Source organism: Eleutherodactylus coqui, chromosome 3 (assembly GCF_035609145.1).
Source record: "Eleutherodactylus coqui strain aEleCoq1 chromosome 3, aEleCoq1.hap1, whole genome shotgun sequence".
NCBI classification, from domain to species: Eukaryota; Metazoa; Chordata; class Amphibia; order Anura; family Eleutherodactylidae; genus Eleutherodactylus; species Eleutherodactylus coqui.
The window spans coordinates 202,233,357-202,254,804 of record NC_089839.1 but is presented as its reverse complement, the minus strand read 5'-3'; the positions used below and the strand labels follow the sequence as shown (position 1 = coordinate 202,254,804).

The 21,448-nt window shown below is 44.5% G+C and overlaps 1 protein-coding gene across 1 annotated transcript in view; it reads left to right on the top strand.

Moving 5' to 3' along the window:
* CELSR3 (cadherin EGF LAG seven-pass G-type receptor 3) overlaps positions 1-21,448 on the top strand; it is a 200,665-nt gene that overhangs the window by 12,666 nt on the left and 166,551 nt on the right. The gene's annotated exons all lie outside the window — the stretch shown is intronic.

Here is a 21,448-nt window from a genome sequence, read left to right as displayed (position 1 = left end):
CTATCTATCTATCTATCTATCTATCTATCTATCTATCTATCTATCTATCTATCTATCTATCTATCTATCTATCTCATATCTATCTATCTATCTATCTATCTATCTATCTATCTATCTATCTATCTATCTATCTATCTATCTCATATCTGTGCTGGAAATGCCACAACTTTCTATCAGGTAAGGGCTATCTGGGGAGGCAGCACCTGGTGTACCCCAGTTTTCACCGTTGACACCTCCAAGAGGGATACGATCTTTGCTGCAGAGTCCTCAGGCCGTTACTCGTCCGGATAGTCTCGGTAGTATGGCTGCTGATACCGCACAGGGCTGAGGTGCGGTACCTGATGGTGTGAAGTGTGGCGTACTGGTCAAACGGGCACTGGTCAGGGCTGAGAGCACAGGTGTGGCAACATGGTCCAGGCAGAAGGTTAGGGCAAGCAACAAGCAATAACAAAGTCTAATAACAAGAGCCAAGATCAGGAAGCACAGAGGCCACAATCATCAGGAGTGAATCGCTGGCCCTGTGGGGACGGGAGTGCGTGCGTGCCCTTATGGGCACCAGATAAGATGCACAATGTGAAGTGCACAGAGCCCAGCGTACAGGACAGTGGGAACAGCGGCGCCTGACCGCGGCTGCCGTGACAGGTGAGTTGCGGCTCTAACATATCATAACAACTCCATACACCGTGCAGTGGCCTATGTTGCTAAATCTATCATTCTCCTAACCTTGCATTCAGGACAACAGCTATTCCCGACCCTCCTATATACATTGGCCTTGGCCGAGTGTGAATGTGTTCTGAACAGGGAGAGGGGAATAAGTCACTGCCAGACCCCACTTATCTCACATGAGAGCAAAGGATCAGAATGTTTCAATCCCATATGTTTCACCCTTCTTGTGCCAGGGGGTAAAGTTGGGTCATCCCTATATACATTAGCTGGTCAGTCCGTCCTACCGAAATCCGCAGATTTGGCCAACGTTCATCTAATGTACTGCATACAGCCACCTTAAAAGTCTTCATGTGAGGAGAACATGTGGCCTCATCAGATTCACACAGAATGTTTTCTATGGTAGATATTGCCCATTCTTACAGCCCCTTAGTGTTACATTACGCTATTCTTCCATGTTACTGGTGGCATGGTGCCACCCAGAAGATTGTCGATGCTTAAAGCACTTGTCAAGTTGTGGAAAACTTCTCACAACTCCTTCTCAAATAGCCTTTTATAATTTGCTGAACTAAGCGGGGACCTTGGAAACCCGCATTCAATGAATTGAATCCAAGTAGGCTAAGCCTATCTATAGGAAACAATGGCGTGGCACTGAACTGTGCCCGTATACAATGGATGCACTTGGTATGCTTTGCTGCTTTGTTTATTTTCTATAGGGGAGTTGTGGGGAGAACAATCCTAAACATTCCTGCTCAGGAATCCTCACAAGACGTCAGGGTTACTTTCCTTCCCCTGGTCAGCGAAGCATAATGGGATGACATACTGAGTAAGGGGGTTAGGACAGATAGCCCCCAATGCAGTCCGCACTGTGATCGCTGGGAGAGTCTCTTCTGGTTTCTTTGAGGGCTCACTCACAGGGGCATATTTTATCTGCACATAGTACGCAGTGCTGAATCCCCAGACTTCCATTGGGGCATTGAGACCTGCATTTTTCACGTGCATGAAAAAACTTGCAGTATGTCCTTTTTTGGTCTGTATTACGGACAGAAATAGCCTATGCCAGTTATGGGAGCGGTAAAAATACGTAGTGAACATGCATGATACATACGTATTTACTGTACATTTACGCAGTGTAAAATACGCAGGGAATACAGGTAATTCAGTTGCATGAATACGCTGCTTTTTAGGTTGCGTTCACACCTGCTTTAGGTCTCAGTTCAGGATTTCCGTCTCTCTGCTCCGTTTTTGGAGAGAAACTTAAATAAAACCGATCCGTTTGCTTCCATTCTGTCAAGTTTACATTTTTTAGACGAAAAACTAACACTGCAGACTACGTTTTTTTCGTTAAAAAAAACCCGGAAACCTAATGTAACAGAAGCAAAGTGAAGTCTTTCTGATTTCTTGAAACTCCATTGACATCATTGAAGAAAAAAACGAATCCGATTTTATGTTTTTTCCGTTCTAGTTCAGTGTGTCTGCTCCAAAAACAAAGTAGAGAGATGGAAACCCGGAACTGAGCCCAAAAGCAGCGTTAAGCAACCCTAATACGAGATATGGGATAATTGACTAATTAGTTGATTGTTGGGGGTCAGACTGCTGGAACCACCACCCATCCCAAGAACAGGAGTTACAACCAGAGTGACATCACTTTAAAGGAACCACTGGCCGCACAAGTGTGGTGCCGAACTATCAATTTCACTGAAGCTGACGGAGCAATGTAGCTCGTCTATTTCCGTCAGCCCCATTGAAATAAAAAGAGTGACATCGCGTATGTGTGACTAGCTGTGGTTGTAGCTCCAATGCACCCGTTCCAGTGGATGGGTAAAAACTTTTTAAAAATGTCCCCTTACTGGAATACCTTTTTAAGAAACAGCATCTTGGTGTCGATATTGTGCTGTGAAGATTTTTGTAATATGTGGGAGTGCACTTTCAAGGTGTAAAAAAATTTGCCATACCAGAGATAATGGGTTGAAAGAAACTAAAAACTATCCGATGGTCCCCTTGGTGCAGCACTGCCACTCTGCATCCCGCTAGTTCTGCACCAGGGGGTTGTCAGAAAGGTGAGCATAGGTTTTGTTTGTTTTATACCATTATATCCCCCTTTTTTTGGAATACCCCTTTACCCCTGGGACTTCACTATTGATGAGCTATCTGGATAGATCATCAATAGTTAATCGGCTGTTCACCAGGTCCTCTGTCATTGCGGACAGGGCCGAAAACAGACAGCCATGTGCATAGTGCAGTGGCCTGGGCTGGTATTGCAAGTGCAGCTCCCATTGAATTCAATGCAATACCAACCCGGGTCTCTGCACTACAGACAGAGCTGATCGGTGGGGATCCCGAGTGGCGAACTTCTGCTGATCAACTGTTGATGACCTAACCTGAGGATAGGTCATTAAGGGCCCTTTTACACAGGCTGATAAATCCTTCAGATTTCAGCATCCAGTGGAAATCTGAACAATTACTTTGCATGGCTCGACTGAACAACGAATGAGAATTTGTTCGCTTCTCGTTCATTGTTCAGTTTCTGCATGCATGAGACTGAATGACCAATCGCTCCATGTAAACAGGCAGTCGTACATTTATGAACAACTGCATATATGCTGTGAATGGAGATGGGTGACCGGAACCTTCGCCACCAGCTTCACCTCCATTCACTAGTGATGCTCATTCTTGTGTAAAAGCACAGGCACAATTATCGATGGGACGAACTGTCGGGCATCTGTTACCCAACCGGTAGCCCCGTGTAAAAGGGCCCTAATAGTAAAGTCCCATAAAACCCCTTTAATTTTCTTGTTCTTCACTCAGTGGGAATGACCTAAAACATTCCTGTGTAGCACGGTTCCTCTGTTGTACAGTAAATCAGAAACTTCCTGTGGTAGTGTTTAAGGAGGTTGTCCAACTTTTAAGGACCCACTGTTTATTACCAGATTTGACAATATAATACATGGTGGCGTATTTTGTAGCAGCTCTCTGCCTCGACTAACGATGGGGTGTCCCAAACTGGCAATGAGCCCCGTTAAAGTCCATATGTCATAATACGTCATAATGACTAGGGTTGTCCTAATATCCCAACCCCGTTCACAACGAACTATTGCTCTTGGTCACGGGCAGAGTGCTATTACTGCTACGACTAACTGGCGAGAATATCTTCTGGATCTTTTTTATAATGTTTGCAATATAGTATTGAGAGGTAGCCTTCAAGAAAAGCCGAGTCTGACAGCCTCTCCACACGCTACGGTATGAACCCAATGACTGCACGTCAGCCTGAAGCCGGCGGAGATGGGATGGTGCAGGGTAATAAGTCACGTTGTCTATCATCATTTTTATTAGACTAGTCTGGAGAAGTATTCGCAGGAGATGGATTTCCAGAACTTAATTTGACTCTGCAGGGATGAGAGGGAGGGAAAGGCGCACGCGGCGCTCAAGATATCATCATCGCTGAGAAATGGACGATTTTCTGGCTCCGCTTCACTCATGAAGATTCATGTGTCAGGTCTTCGGATTGATAAGTGTTTATTTCAGTAGCAGATAATGAGATACAGAGAACAACAAGTGAGGTATGAGCTTACGAGCCCCGCCAAAAAAATGGAGCTAATAGCTGTCAGCAGTCAATATTGTATAGTACTCACAGATACATGCAGTCCGTTGACCCACATCATGGACCCCTACAGTTCAGGACAAACAGTATTTAACAAGTGACCAATCTAGGTTGAACTACATGCTCTCAACCATCAAGTGGGATGTGCCATCAGTAAATGTGTAAATCAGTGTTTTATGTTAAAGGAATTGTCCGATTTGTAAGAACTCTGGACAACCCCTTTGCATTAAAATAGTAAATGGTGATATACTCCCCTCTCCCCGCTGCGTCCCGCGATGGTGCTTGGTCCCCCTGCTCTGGTCTCTATTTACAGCTACAGTCCAACCCAAATGTCACAGGGGCTGCAGCCAATAACCAAGCTCAGTGATGGTTCAGATTTTAACTGTGTTTTTGATGCAAAATTGCTGCAGCGTTCTTTACCTTTCATGGGATATGGGAGCAGAAGACCCACCCGAGCGCCGCTGTTATCACCACCACACCGGACATAGCGCCTCACCTGGGCTCACCACAAGTGGGGTGGTCGGATGAGTCACGATACCAATTGTTTCAGGCAGCTGGTAGTGTTCGTGTGTGGCACAGACCCCATAAAGCCATGGGCCCCAGTTGTCAACAAAGTATGCTGACTCCATACTGGTGTGGTGTCTTTTCTCATGGCATGGGTTAGGTTCACTAGTTCACCTAAACATTGGATGCTGCCCACTACATTTCACTGCTTGGTGGCCATTTGCTGGCCTTCATGGACTTCATGTACCCCCAAAATGATGGGATATTCCAGCAGGATAATGCACTGTGCCATCAAGCCCAAGTTGTCCAGAATTGGTTGGAGGAGCATTCTGGAGAGTTCCTCTGAATGGTGCAGCTAGCAAGTTCACCAAACATGAGCCCAATGGAGCATTTATGAGATGTGGTGGAGAGGTCCATTCACCCCCGAGATTCTACACCTACAAATACCACAGAGCTGTGGGCTCAACATCCCTCTAGATATCTTCCATCCACTTGTGAAATTGATGCTATGTCAAGTTGCTGCACTTTGCCAGACTAGTTGGGACCAGCATGATGTTAGTTCCTATCCCATGACTTCTGGCACGTCAATGTATATACACTTCTAATGACCTCCATGCCCATAAATACTCAGAAAATAGAAATGGTCATTAATCGTTAATGTAATCTATATAATCATGTCTGATGACAGGATGCACATCAATACAGACATTCAGGGGAAATCTTGTCCCTTTTGGTTTCCAAAGTGCCCACCAGTACCAATACATACACAATTGACAGAAACTGTTGGACTACGATGATCTGAAGGCATAATCTCATCTCTCTGGTTGGTAATTATGACGTTGGGGCATTAGTCAAGTTACATGCTCGGTGCAGTGCGGTCCCATATACATCCTTCTTGTGGTGCCACATGACCCACCCCGTAGCCCAATTATCTTCTTCCTCCTCTTCTTCCTGTTTTTAAGAAAGCTGGTATACTTTTTCTTAATAATATGTGATTTTCTTCCTGCTCTCACTCATAATGATGGATCATAGGGAGATTTTAATGACATTTCTGCGGCTGTAATGAGCGCAGAGAACAGAAAGATTTGTGACATACCACTATTAATTTTCCCTCTGTCCTGACCTTGTGAATAGTCATCGCAGTCCTGGCTTCATAATGATTCTAAAGTACTGCTGATGAACAGGGGCAAATTTCCTTAGATTATGGGGAAAAAAAAGGTTGAAAGCTGAGTTTGATGAGGATTGAGATATCAGGGGTCTTGAATAGTTACCATGCAGCATACGGAGGATTTTTTTGGAGGTCCCTTAACATTTGCTTGGGGTGTGTTTTTTTATTGCAGAGCGCCAGGCACTGTTATCCTATTTGCGTAGAACGGACGCACTACACTAATAGCATATCCAAGGATTGTCGCATTAACTCAGCAGCGTGCTTACACAAAATGCGTTAGTGCTACTACATCTGTATATGATCTGTCATGGGGTGCACAATAGTGTCTTGTTGGACCGGCTTTCATTTTGCAAGTTGAAGGTGCTGCTATTAGGTACTGGAAATGCACAGGTTAATCATATACACGGAATGGTTCCTTTATTAGGAACCCCAATATAGTAACGCGTTGGACCTACTTTGGCCTTCAGAACTGCAACGTTTCATTGTGGCATAGAATCTACTAGGTGATAAAATCATTCTGCAGGAATATCGGCCCCTGCGGACAGGAAGCTTCTTGTAGTTGCTGCAGGTTAGGTGGAGGTACTGACATGTTCTGACCAGCTGACAGGAAGGGGTCAGCGATTCATGCTGCTTGCACCAAATTCTGACCGCTCATCAGCACGGTGCAACAGACATCTGGATTCATCTGACCAGGTGATGTTTTTCCACTGCTCAGTGATCCCATTTTTGTGTTTTTTTTGCCCCTGGAGTCTTAGCTTTCTCTTGGAACGTAATGACACTGGAACTGGTGTTACAGCCCATCTGAAACGGCGGGTTATGTGTTCGGACATGTTAGTTGGAGCACCAGTGTTGCATTCGGTCACTCCCAACTGTGCAGTGCCTGTTGGTCAGAACAATTCCTGACATCCTCCTCTGACCCCTTTCGGCGACAAGTTCTTTCCGTCCACAGGATACCGTTAAAGATATTCACCAAACCAGGTAGAATTAAAATAAAAGTCGTATACGACCACAAAAGAAAACCAGACTCGCACAACGCTCTGATTTCAATAAGGCCTTATGCACACGGCCGTGAGCACACGGCTAGCGGAATACAGCAGCGGAGGCCATTACAGCACCCCCCAAAAAACCCCATACTTACCTCCGGATCCGCTGCCCGAAGTCCCGCATGATGCTTCAGTGCGCATGACGCGCCGGCAATGTCATATGACGCGGTGGCCGCGGCGCGTATTCACGCTATACCTCCGCGGTGCTGCAGCAGAAGCATAGCGTGACGGGCGGCTTCCATTGACTACAATGGAAGCCATCTGCGCGTATACCCGCAGCATTTCCTATTAGGACATGTTGCAGGTAATTTCATGCTGCGGGATTCCGCAGTGTAATTCCGCAGCATGTACATTGAGCTATTAGGTTCAATAGAACCTAATAGCTGCAGTGAAACGCCACGGATTTCCGGCCGTGTGCATTAGGCCTAAGGGATAGCTCTAAAGAAGCCGTTTGCCCTCATAGCTTTTATAGATAAATGAAAGCAGGTACATTACATAATCAAACGACATAAATGGATATATCTTGGTATAGAAATCATCTTCCCACAGCATACCTTCACAATAGTTTACATTTGGCACACATATCGCACCATCCGGTGTGCCGACCATCAGCATTATACAATATCGCACAATAGATCCCTTATTCCGGAGGCTTTTTGTGATGATAATATCAGTTTCTGAGAGTTTCTCAGAATTCTTTAGTCATGTCTCTGTTATACTTAATTCAGGGCTGTTCAAAGGGTCAGTAAAACCTTTTACTGACATCTTAAAGACATCAGGCCTTCTTAAAGGGACTAGATTTCGCTATCCATACCCTTTTGCAGGATGTTTTCGCTTGATCAATCCCTTCTCAGTATACTCCTGCGCCATTACACGAGAAAACCCAGAAGGTTGGCAGTGACATCCCAGCTAGTCTAGCACTGATGACCAGGCCTTGGGAGAAGTCGCTCCGATCGCTGGATTAATCTAATGTGGATTTATACTGAAACTGATCCACGGAAAACTGGTCACGCGGTTTTATGCTGCACTCCGGGGTCACGGCTCTATAGAAAAGTGCTTATCTTGAAAGGGGTCTCTAAAAAAGGCGCCCCTCAGTATATATAACATTTTTACCTTCATTGTTTATGTCCAATGGATAATAAAATCTGTCATCTAATGGACTCGCAGGGTCATTACGTTACAGTTAGCAGAGCTGTATCTTGCAGCGAGTCCTGCAGTAATATGCCCATCAAATGACCAGCACAGATCAGATTTTTTTCACCTAGGAGTGAACCTTGAAGGTTCCTATTGATCGACAGCAAGCAGAGATCTTGAAAACCTTGAGGAATTGATTCTTAAAATATATTGAAAAGATGGATAGCTTTTTATTTGCCAAGTTGACCCCTTTTAGCAGTCCAATATTGCACTTGTAAACCCACAACTTTATATGCGAGTGCAATGCGTATTGTGAGAAAAACACATTGCTGCAATTGCGATTTTCATGTGCATGTTCCAATAATAAAAATTAAAAATCGCATTGGGCTCACATTAGACACATTTATATGCGAATGTAATGCAATTTTTCTTTGGCTCCTGTAGGTAATAATGGTCAATTCTTGAAAAGAATCACCCAAAAAATAGGACATACTGTGATTTTTCTATCTCGCAGCATCGCTATGTGGATTAACCTATTTAAAATAATGGGTACTTTTTACCTGTGATTTCTGTGCATCTTGCAAGGCACAGAAATCGCACGTGAGAGTCGCTCATGTAAATGCTCCCTTAGAATGATACCACTCTGCAATTGGTAATGGAAACGGCCTGGCATAGTAACAGAATAGTGCTGAGGACCCGTTCACCTACCCACCCTGTAGTGAAATATAGTACAGCCAAACCTCTAGTTTCGTTGGTAATCCGTCCAAAAACAATCGGCCAAACTTGAAACTCGAGGTAATTATTTCCATAGGAATCAATGTAATTCCAATTAATTTGTTCTAAACATTCCAAAAACCGACAAACTACATTTTTGTACAGCGTTTAGCGCTGCTTTTTCGGCGCTGCGCTAAACGCTGTACAGCGCTTCCATTCATTTCAATGGGGCTGTTTACACAAGCGCCAAAGCGCAGCATTTCTAACGCTGTGCTTTGACAGCGCTGCATGTTTTATCTTTGGCCGTTTTCAGCCCTGCGTTGCCCATTGAAATAAATGGGAAGCAGTTTCAGCGCTGCCGAAAACGCGGCACAACTTGGTACCACGATTTTGGCAGCGCTAAACGCCCTAACTACACTACCTGTGGGGAAAAAAAATCAATACTCAGCTTGCAGGTGCCATCGGTGTCCCGGGGGCTGCTCTCCAGACCTCCATGCAGGCTGCCGGGCACTTGTCAAGCCGGCAAAGCATCTTGCTAGTAATGGGGATTGAAATCCCCCGCCTCCAGCAAGAGATTGCTCTGATTGGCTGATTCAGCCCGCTCAGCCAATCACAGCCAGCACTGGATGCTCCAATCACAGCCATTCATCCATGAATGGCTGTGATTGGAGCAATCCATGAATGGCTGTGATTGGGGCATCCGTTGGCCATGTCCGAAGCGAGTTCACGTGGGCCGGCGACTGCTGGAGCAATCCATGAATGGATGTGATTGGAGCATCCGTGGGCCGTGTCAGCAGTGAGGTCATGTGGGCAGCCGGCAAAACTAGAAGCAGACAGCGAAACTAAAGACGAAATTCTGCCTTGAAAAATTGGCGAAACTGGAAACCTGTGAAAGTAGAAGACAACAAAAGTTGAGGATTGACTGTATTACATGCCCGCCATTCAGATATATAGCTGTGTCCACTGGTGGGGATCTATGATATCATACGCACTATTAGGGGAAATCATAATATACATTGAGGGTTTATTCTCACACGGCGAGTTTCAGGTGCGAGTTCTGTCTGATTTGGTCGGAACTCGCACTTTTTTAAAATAAAGACATTGATTTCGATGTGTTTATGCACTTGAGCGATTTTTCTCTCGTAGCGATGCTGCCCGATTGTAAAATCGCTGAATGCCCTATTTTTTGGGCAATTCCCTGCAAGCAATCATCCATTATTTCCTATGGGATCTTTAAAACAAATCGAGTGCAATGCAGTTTAAACTATTGGAAGCACTTACGATTTTCTTCACGTGCATAAAAATCACAGGTACTTGGATGTGATGCGTTTTTTGGGCAAAATCACATCCTGCTCATTTCCAGAATCGCAATTGTACAAGTGTGACATCTGTCTGATTTTCTCGGACCGATATCACGCTCGCCCGTTTGACAGCGTTGTTGCTTTGTATATCTTTGGATCCTATAGGCGTAATGCATATAAAGAGGCTCGATAGAGGTATATACAATACATATTTTGTTTTCTGCACATGGGCGGAACACAGACAGTGAAGACAGTCAAAAAAGCAGACAAAGCAAAAAAAAAATTCCTTTTTTCAGCAATTGACTCGCATATATTTCACCCCCTACGAGGTTTTCTTGAAATTACCTGCTGTCCGGATGGCGTGCGCAGGAATATGAGCAGACTGCGCCTTTGCAGTTTTGGTCTGAGTGAATTTAAAAAGCAATGACCCCACAGATTACCCAGCATGGGAACACGGGCAAATGGCCCAAATATAATGGCATCTGATTTCTTGTAAAGCCGTCTATCATAATCACACGCACGGCTGCACGAGAGGTGCAGTCGATTTTTAACGCCTGCAGGTTAGGAGCAGCCTATGAGAGGCGGGCTTGAGAGCCGTGATTGAGCCGCCATTTAGGAGACCTGCCGTGACAGTAACCTACCTGCCGCTCTGCTGAACTGTTACCGTCAAGGTGCAACCAGAATGTTCTATCATGTCATCTCTTATTTTTTCCTGCCCCCGCACTGCGAATCATTGTGTGGCTGATGCATTCAGCTCTTTATTTCCAGCATCTTAAAAGAATGTCTTACTCCAAGACAACAACATCCAGAGAAGATGTACTTTTTTTTTTTCAAGCAGCATTTCTTTAAAAGGGGGTTATTAGAGACGTGGAAAAAAATGTAAAAAGCCCTGCTAATGTGATAAAACATACATAATCCTACCAAATGTATTTGGATACCTGCGCAAGAATGAAAATAGTATTTATTTCCATATGTTAACACTTAGTGGGGTTACTTTGGCCCTAATGACATTGAATACTCTTACAATTTAGCTGGTACTGCCCTCCATTCATCCTGCAAACATCTGTTGAGCTCTCTCCAAGAAGATGGACGCTGTTCATATATCTTTATGTAACGTTCTAGTTCATCCCAGAGATGTTCAGTAGGGTTCAGGTTGAGACTCTGTGCAGCCGGTCCAATCGTGGAACATCCATATCCTCAAACCAACGTAAAACAGTATTGGATTTGTGACGAGGCGCGTTGTCTTATTGGAAGTATGGCTGACCATTCCCAGAGTATTACTACATTGTTGACATCACATTATTGTCTAGAATGTCAGGGTACACCTCCGTGTTCATGGTCCTTGTCACTACAACCAACGGACCGAGACCATGTCATGTAATACATCCCCAGTCTATAACAGAACCTCCGTCGTACTTATCTGTTGGCGCAACACACTCAGGTAGGTGGCGTTCTCCATCATCCTCCACACCCAGGTACGTCCATAAAATATTCTTCCATTGCTCAACTGTCCAATGACGACTCTCCTTGTACCATTGTAGTTGGGTCGATGCATTGCACTTTGTGATGGACGGCTTGTTTGCAGCGACATAACCTATATATCCAATAGTCTGCAATTTCCTCCCAAACTATGACTGACCCTTCCATGGATCTGCATCCTATGTGGACCTGCAGTGTTCTCATACCATACCATAAGTGTCTGCTATTCCCAACAGTGTACCTCTTGTCCATGGATTGCATCATGGAATGCAGATTTATCATCCTGCAAGTGAATGGCACTGAGCTGTAGTACCATGCACAACTGTGGATAAGAGTGGCGCTGTTTCTGGAAAAAAGCAGCAGACCTTGTTTTCTAAGTGCGCGTTCTCACATAACAGATATCGCTTGCGGTTGAGACTCTGTCCAGCTGCGGCTGCCAATGAAAGCACAGTCTTGCCGATATGGTCAGCAAGATCATGCGGCTATTGGCAGCCGGGACGAGTCTCAACCACACGCGGTACCTTCTACCTGGGAAAGCACCCACATCCATTTTATTGGTGGGCCTACTGGAAACCTTCACAGTATCAGCTGGAACAATGGTGTCGCAGGTCCTGGTGAACGTATGGATAATTATAATTTATGGCATCCTCAAGTCAAATGGATATGGTATGTGCACATTAAGGACCTGTAATGGCTTGCGTTCCACTAAAGGACTTTTCATACGGGACAATGATTGTTTTCTTATGTTCCCTTCTCCAATCATCCACCCGTGTAAAAGGACCAGCGATCAACTGATAAATGAGCAAATGCTTGTTCATCAACTGATCCTGTATTTAATGTGAGCTTAAAAATGTCAATGGCCCTCTCCATACATTGCCGCCAACTAATGCATTGTGTTTTGCGACAAACGCCTGTAGTAACAATTGTTCGTCCATATACTACAGATAATTTACCCATGTAGATAAAAGAGATGTGCCTTGACCAACATGCTCATCATCGGTCTACGCTCGTTACCCCAGGCGTATTTTCTGTCTGTTTAGAACCACCTTCACGCTGCAAGAACGCTCCAAGGAATTCCCTGTTTCTTTCCTGACAGACTATCCTAAGTGTTAAGGTCTTTTACATGTGGTTGTTCCCAGCAGGAGAAACCAAGTAATCTTGTAGATATGATACCTTTTAATGGCTAACAAAAATACATGATGTTATAGCGAGCTTTTGAACCTCTCAGGGTCCTTCCTCAGGCATAATGAAATAGGTCCGAAGAGGCATGCATACTGTATGTATATGCACATACTTATGACATGGCCTGAGGATCGTGGAAGAACGTTCGTAGGAATGTTCTAATGCCCAATCATTAGGCCATGTGAAGGTGCAGCCAATCACTCAATGAACGAGAAAACGCTTGTTTGTTGGCCGATTGAATCTTTCATGCAGCACCAAAAATCATTGTTGCCATTGTAAACGAGGGATGTGCTGCCGACAGTGAAGAAACACTATGGAGACAAATGTTGGCAAGAATGATCCGATACCTTCTGAATTAACCTGTATGAAGGCCTGGCAAAGGAGCGCCAAACTCGTTGATCGATGGTGCTTATTACATGTCTTAGATTGAGTCAGGATACCCATGGTCAGACTAAGACACTCATTTGTACTACAGACTCATTAATATGGCCATAATACTATCGTATGTCAGAGATGTTAGGGTGCTGTCTCACGTGTCAGTTTTGCCAGAATCACATGTGGATCACCTCAGACAGAACATAGACACACTTCAGTGTGCTGTCCGATATACAGAGACTATGCACACTGACATACATTGGAATGTCCTACTTTTTGCCCATGAAACTGACAAGAATAGGACATCCCATGCAGGGGCGCAACTAAAGGCTCAAGGGCCCTAATGCAAAAGGTGAGCTGGGGCCCCCCCTCTATCTGTATCTGTACCCGTACCCATACCTAAACAATGCTGCACAGAGGCATAACTTGCAGCTTCTGGGCTCCAATGCAAAACCTGTAACAGGGCCCCCAACTATAATGCTTTATTCATAGTACTGGGCTCCTTATATAGCGAAGAGAGACCTTATGGGCCCCCTAAGGCTCCTGGGCCCGGGTGCAACCGCATCCCCTGCATCCTCTATAGTTACGCCCCTGAAGCCATGAGTGTTTTCACATGAACTATTGCTCTAAGTGAAGAACATTCATTTGCATGTTGGGTCTTGGAGTCAGGTAGGAGCTTTTAAATGTTGATCCAGGGATTATTCTGACTGCCATTATGGAGTCGGGAAGGAATTTTTTCCCACCAAATGGGTTAATTTGGCTTCTGACTCATTGGGTGTTTTTTGCATCCCTCTGGAACAACAAGGGGGGGGGGGGGGTTGGAAACAGGCTGAACTGGATGGGCATTATATTCTTTCCGCCTAACACACTATGTTACTATGCATAGTCTTAGAAGCCTATAATGGGGCTGTATGCTGTCCATGGATACCAAATACACTGGTGTGTCGAAGACCTAACTTTTAATACGAATCATAGACTATAGGCTACTGTCATGATTCGCCGGCTGTGTATGAGAATCAGGCCTGGGGTGACGTCACAGCGTCAGCTCTGGTCCACGTCATCCTCCTGTCGTTACGTGCTGGACGCTGTTTTGATTGGTTGTCTGGGAGGTGGGTATCTCAGACAGGCAGTCAGCTTAAGTTTGTGTATATTTATTCTAGCTCCTCCTCACAGAGGATGCCGGTTATGCTCTTAGTATGTAAGAGTTTCTGTTTTTGTCGGTAGCTTCTTGTCCAGACTTGCGTTCCTGTTGAGATAAGACTTTTAGTTATTTACCTAGTTTTCTGGGGTCTTTGTACAGCTTGTTCCCTGTACTCTGATGACTCATTTTCTATTGTGTTTCATATTTTCTAGCCACTGTTCCCTGTCACTATTGAGTCAGGGTTGCCCCAGGTTCCTGACAAGGCATCGCCCTTATCAGGGCGAGTGCTCCGCTTATAGGTAGGGTCTCCCATATTAGAGCTTTTAAGGTCAGTTCCCTGTTTTATGTTTCTTAAAAATTCAGTATAATCCGTGTTAATACTAGTATGCATATAGTCATCCTTTTTGGACACAACAAATACATCCAGGTCGAACGTAACAGCCACCATAAAAAGCAGCATGTAATCTTGATTTCGAGTTCACATTGGATGATCACGAAAAAAAAAACAGCACTGCATGCAATCCAAATAAAAAATTTTATCTTTATTTCATATATAGAAGACAAAGCATGCAGTAAAACGACCCCAGGGTTATGAACACGTTTCGGTATATACTTCCTTCATCAAAACAAAATACCCTGGGTAGTCCGGCTGTTGTATAAGGAAGGACCTGTTGATAGAGGTAGCTGCTCCGATAAAGAAAACTCTCTTAGGAAATTCTTGTAAACTGAATGAATAACTGAAAGAACTTCCATGTAAACTTTGCAATCTCCCAGAGTGTCCTCTTTGGAGGGAGCTGCTCCTCTTGACCCAATCATCTCACTTCAGAAGGAAGAAAAAAGATATGACGTTGCCTCCGGAAACTTTTGCATAGTCAATAATAGTACTTTGGAATGTACTTGCCAGAAAAGTAGCGTTGACCCACTTATCTTAATGTGAGATCCTCTCAGGTCTGAGTTGAGGCCTCCAGCATCGCAGGGCTTTAATTAATCCTGAAATACAGCTCATCGAATGTTCATACATAATGCATACATTTAGTTAATATGTTATAAATAGATCTTTCTCATGTTCCGCCGCGGTTTCTTAATCATGAGAACCCAATTCTTCTTCTCTTGACTTCAGCTTCTTTGCATCAACCCATTGAAGATGCAAACTCTTACTTCCCACCAAACAAACAGGCGCACATCACTGCGAGGGATAGTTTATGTTAAAATCCCTCAGAGATCAATTTTTGCTGCTGGAATACAAGATTTATCCTGCCGAAGCTTCCTCTACCAGACTGTCTTCCTAAGGAGAGAAATGCCCTGTTGGAAGGAAACTGAAGAAATCTCTTTGAAGTCTACGAGTTCGGAAAGACGAATGCGGTCTCTGCGAGTATAAGACGTAGGAGGGGAATAATGCAGGAACTCTGGCCCGCAGCCCTGTAGTCTAGAGATCCTTGCCTGTCACACTGTGTGAGTTCATGTGGATTAAAACGGGCGAGACGCAACAGGGTTTATCGAGGGAGACAGTTGGATGGAGGTGTTTACGGAGAAGCAATTTATGGATGCACTAAAATCTTGTCATTACCTTCACTATGCAAAGGATAGACCTTGAAGAAGGCTTAGAATATGCATTACGAGCATCTTTATTATATGCCAAGGATCGGTATTTCAATATAATTTAAAGGAATTGTCGATTAATTTGTCCATTGCTTACATTACAGCTGTATGGATTGCAGAGGTAGTAATAGCATTCAGATCCTGGTGCCCAAAGGGGCTGAAAGTCACTCTACCACATAAGAGGACACCAGTATTATAAATCGCACATCACCAGTGGGGCACTATTACAGATTTTGCATTGAGGTCCAGGAGCTTTAATTTACATATCTTGTAGACTTTCATGGTCAAGAGCCATGGTCTTCACTTGGGTGGGGGATCTACCTCCTATTAAAGGGGTTTTCTCATCAGAAACAGCCCCTATCCGAATGTTCACCTGGAATGAACAGCTAATTGCCTCAGTTTTGGCTCCTGGTACCCCCAGCAAACAGCTGATTTTGCAGAGGGAAGCTATGATCAACCAGATATTTTCCCTGTAGTGCCACTACATGGGAAATGTATTATTACATGACTTGCAATATAAGGATGGCTCAAAGTCCACCAAAAATGGGAGATGCTCTAACAGAGTGGCTCTTGGTTCAGGGTCATGGAAGGGGCTCCCAAGCTTGGGACCCTGCTCTATGACAGTCATATGCCCTAATAGGGAATAATAACCACGGCTATGAAGTTGGAGTCCCATTTTGGTGCAGTTGGAGTCGGTAGACGTGTACTGACTCCGACTTTGGCTTATAAAGAAAAAAGCTGGATGAGTCCTATATGAAGGAGTCGGAGTCGAGAAATTGAGGAGTCGAAGGTTTGGCTTACTGACTCCACAGCCCTGATAACAACACCTTTAAAGCAACCCTCCGATTTTGACGCAAAATCTGTCCTGCGATCAGAGGAGCAAGGGCGTATATTACCTGGACTTGACCATCCCCGTTGTTGCTGCATTCTACTGGTTTGGGGTCCCACTTAAGAAAGGCTAAGATGACCGCCGCCATTTTCTACCTACCTAATACACACTGTGAACTGTTCTGTGATTGGCACTGTTGGTTAATAGGTAGCCTAAAGATTATGTCACCCATCTTGGATGGCCAAAAACAACGCCAGCACATCAGCTACAGGTAATATACCCCCTCCGTTCCTGGGACAGAATTTTGTCCCAAAACGCGGGAGTCACTTTAACTTGCTAAACACTGTTAACTGAAAACAGTTGACTGACGAAACACCAAATTTTGGAACCAAGTAAAGGTTTGAACAAATGTACATCAAATTTTTGATGGCTCTTTCATTTGCAGCAATTTCCTCATTTATGAAAAGAGTTTTACCTTGTGATTATCATATAGATGAGGAAGAGTTCATTTTTGGCGATTTAAAGGGTTTGCCCTATAATCCGTCCTTTCTACTTGCATTGTAGAACCAACATCATCTTGTAGACATAACTCTTGGACCTCATACTCTACTATGGTGATCCCATCTCCTTTGCCGTGTCAGCCTTTGCAGGATTCCCTTGCTCCATGAATATGGCAAAATTTGAGAGTCATGCAGTTTTTTTCCAAACGAAGAGTTCACAAAACGCTTTGGCCAGGCATCTCGCCTTCGGATGGCAGTGTGATGGTGTAGATCAGCACCAGTCAGAGATACGATTATGATTTCATCCAGCTGTGCTCGAGAGGACACATGTTGCAAGCTCTTTAGCTGCTAGCACTCTACTTCCTTCCAGCACTTAAGGGTTAAGTGAATTATTCCTGTCCATTTCCTTCGATTCCCTGTGTACAGACTGTAAGATTTGCCGACTTACTCCTGGCATTGATTAGCATCTGTCTCAGAACCTCTTTCATATTTTGCTTCCTAATTTCACAGTCTGATTACAACGTTCGCTTATGACTTTGACAGATGTCATTGCCGGTGAAAAATAAAGAGCTCGGGATGGCTCTTCAAAAGCTATAATTATTCCCGTTCCCTTTGTTGCGCAATTTCAAAAGTTCTCCCCGTGTCTTTCATGAGCCCTATCAAACAGGCCGGGCCTTGTGCTTCGGTGGAGATAGACACACAGGCAGACCCGCTCATTTTCATGCTGCTCTTACAAGGCGAGTGCTCGCTTCTACGGCCTCGGTGTAATAAATTGGAATGACTTTATCTGTCTTTGGACAGGGAGGTAGGCTGCAAACAGTCAGCCAAATGCATAAGCCCATTACCATGTGCGCGTATATATTAGGCCTCGTCTGTGTATTCAAGGCACATAGCAATATGCAGCGAATGTTACATTAACAGGAAGGATATTGCTTCGTCGTACCTGTCCCTTGATGGTTGAGCGGGTACACATGACAGCTTGGATAGAACGCCGCTGACATGTAATGTTATTGCATTGATACGTCCATGCTTCGGGGGATGACTGGCAGCCAAAAGGTTAATTAAACATGCATCGTTGTCTATTGTACTTGCCGGAGTCTACTATTCAGATCTGTTACAATGAATCTGGTCCTTCCCCGTCACTCATCATGTCTTTGTTACCATCAGCTATTGTTCGCCGGACCTTTCCCTTTTTGCATTACCCCGCGCGCAGCTGTTTCCTGTGCTGCCGTCTTTCTGTACGCTGTAGCATGGCATCCCCCAATGGCTCCGAGGCCGAGTAATTAGGTAAAGAGGAAGGGGCCATTCAGTGCATCACAGAGGGGAGGTGCATTGTGTATAAAAGGCCGCAGGGTAGGGCAAGAAATGTTTTAATAGTACGTGGTTTTTAAATTTTATTTAAAATTGCCATTGCCCCGGGCCTTGATGAACAAATCCACTGTGCGTGGCCCAAATATTACTGATTCGGCCTGCAGCACAGCCTCCTCCATTGTCTGGGCAACATCCATTCACTGGAGCCTTTTGAATAACCATGGCCCTTGATTGTGTCCCTAGAGGTCAACAAGGCAAATACGTCTCAGAAGCCGGAAATATAGAAGAGGGCTGGATGTATTTTAGGAAGGGGGTATACTATCCATGCAGCTACTGGGGGGCTCTAATAGGCCCGTAGAGGTTTTTAAGCAATTTTTCAAGGCATAAAAAAGTTTAAAGGGCTTAAAATGAACAAAAATTGAATACGCACGTATCCTCGCCGTTCGGCGCTGCAGCCCCAGTGCCTGCTGCACGGAAGCCGGAACAAGCGGTGTACTTGGGCACTTGACTGCTCAGCCACTCATAGGCGGTAGCAGCCATAGAAGAATCACAACTGAAGTCTGTATCTGAGCGGTCCGTGGGGGTAGGCGAGTATTCAATTTTTGTTCATTTTAAGCCCACTTAACTTTTTTCTCTATGTCCCGGAAAACCCCTTTCATTGCAATTAATTCGTAAATGACTACAACTGCTTGAATTTTACTCATTCATCTCTTCATATGTGCATGTATTTGATAGCAGTTACGAAAATATGGATGCTTTTTCCAAAAACAGCACCACAGCTGTCCACGGGCTGTGTTGGGTATTGTAGTACAGCTCCATTAAAGTGAATAGGACTGAGCTGTAGAACCGTACATGGATCCAGTGGATAGTCCTGGGTTTTGAGACCTGGCCTTGGAGGTATGCGCCAAATCCTGATTTTAACAATATCAGCGCCTTCAGGACGCAGCACAGTTCAATAACAACAGTGGGGCAGGAAGTCATCGGCTCCCTGCTCCATGATTTATCTTGTTACCTACAGTCCACAGGTTTTAGTGTAGCCACGTTCTCTATGACATCAACGCCGGAGCATGATGAGGCGACTCCTGACTTGGTGCGCCCCTCATCTCAGCTGCTGGAGACTTGACGTCTCTGCTAGGCAGTCCAGAAAGCTGGGTGTGATGTCCAGAGAGGGGAGGTGAGGGGAAGGCAGCACACATATGGGAGGTATGCCACATCAGTACTGTAAGGGGGTCAGTAGGTGGCTCTATTATTATGAGTGGGTCACAAAGAGGCACTGTTACTGTGAGGAGGGGCACTAAGGGACACTATTACTGTGAGGAAAGTGCTAAGGAGCGCTATTACTGTGAGGAAAGTGCTAAAGACCACAATTACTGCAGGCAGGTTATGGGTTATGAAGGGGCACTATTACTGTGAGGGGGCACTAAAGAGCATTAGTACTGTGTGGAATGCAGAGTGGCACTATTACTGTGAGACAAACACTAAGGGGCAGTATTACTGTTAAAGGGGAACTAAGGGACACTATTACTGTGAACAGGTCACAGAGGGGCACTATTACTGTGAAAGAAATACTATGGGGTACTATTATTGTGAGGTGGTCACTAAGGGACTCTATTAATGCGAATGGGTCACAAATGGGCACTATTACTGTGAGGGGGGCACTAAGTAGTGCTGTGACTGTGAGGGGGCACTAAGTGGTGCTGTGGCTGTGAGGGGCACTAAACAGCTCTGTTACTGCCATGGAAGAGCTAAGGAGCACTATTACTGTGAGAAGGGTACTAAGAAGCACTATTACTGGAAAGGGGCACTAAGAATTAGAGGCATGGCTTAATGTAAAACAATTTGCCATGGACACTAGGAGCGCTTCGGTGCTGTTTTTGGAAGAAAGCAGCTATGTTTTTTTGACCCCTCTAAAGAAACTTTTTATACCAGGTTATTACAAACGATCTCCCTGATGTGAAACTCTCAGAACTCACATTTAACGACACAGAAAATTAATATCAATGGAAGCAGAAACTCAAAATTTTGTTACACAACATCAAAAATAGAATTTTTAAAAAGTTTTTCAGTACATTATATAGTGCATTAAATAATACATTAGAAAACTACAACTCGTCCCGCAAAAAACAAGCCCGCAGACAGCTACGGTGATGGATAAATAAGAGAGTTATGATTTTTTAAAAGTAGTGAGGAAAAAACGAGAATGAAAATAAAGGGGGGCGGTCTTATAGGGGTTAAAGCTGAGTTGTGAGAGTTAAATCAGGAAGGTCATTTGTAATAACCCTGTATAATGAGTAAGACATAACCCCGGGTGCATTACTAGTACCGATCCAGGATGTGGCAGCCATAGACTTCTGTTGGTCCACACTATCCTCTGCTTATAACTTTACATGGAGGTACACACATGGTTTGGGGGTTATTTTTAGGATTCCTATGGAGCGAATGTATGCTGTATTATTTCTAAGGGGGAACAAGGACTGTGTGGCATCACACAGGGTCCATGAACACCACTTTGCCATGTACATGTATCATTCGTCACTGAAATAATGGGATTTTAGAGCTGATCCAGGAGGAGCAGGATGAACAGTCCTATAGATTTCATTATCCAAAACTGTGGAAGGGAAGCAAATGACGGGGACGTCCTGTAATATTCCTTTAAATACTGATTTATGGAATATAGTAGAGATATCCTACAGTGGAAATATGTTATTGCCCCCCTAAGCTGATGTGAAATAGTTAAGCCACTTTTTATTGGGAAGGAACAATAATGATTGATGTACTTATTACAACCGGAGAGGTCCGCAGCGATCGTCAATGTGCCTAAGAGAGACACAAGCTGATCAATAACTGCATTGCCACTAAGGGGTGGCAGTAAATATTGACGAGCTGCCTGGCGAATCCTAAAGG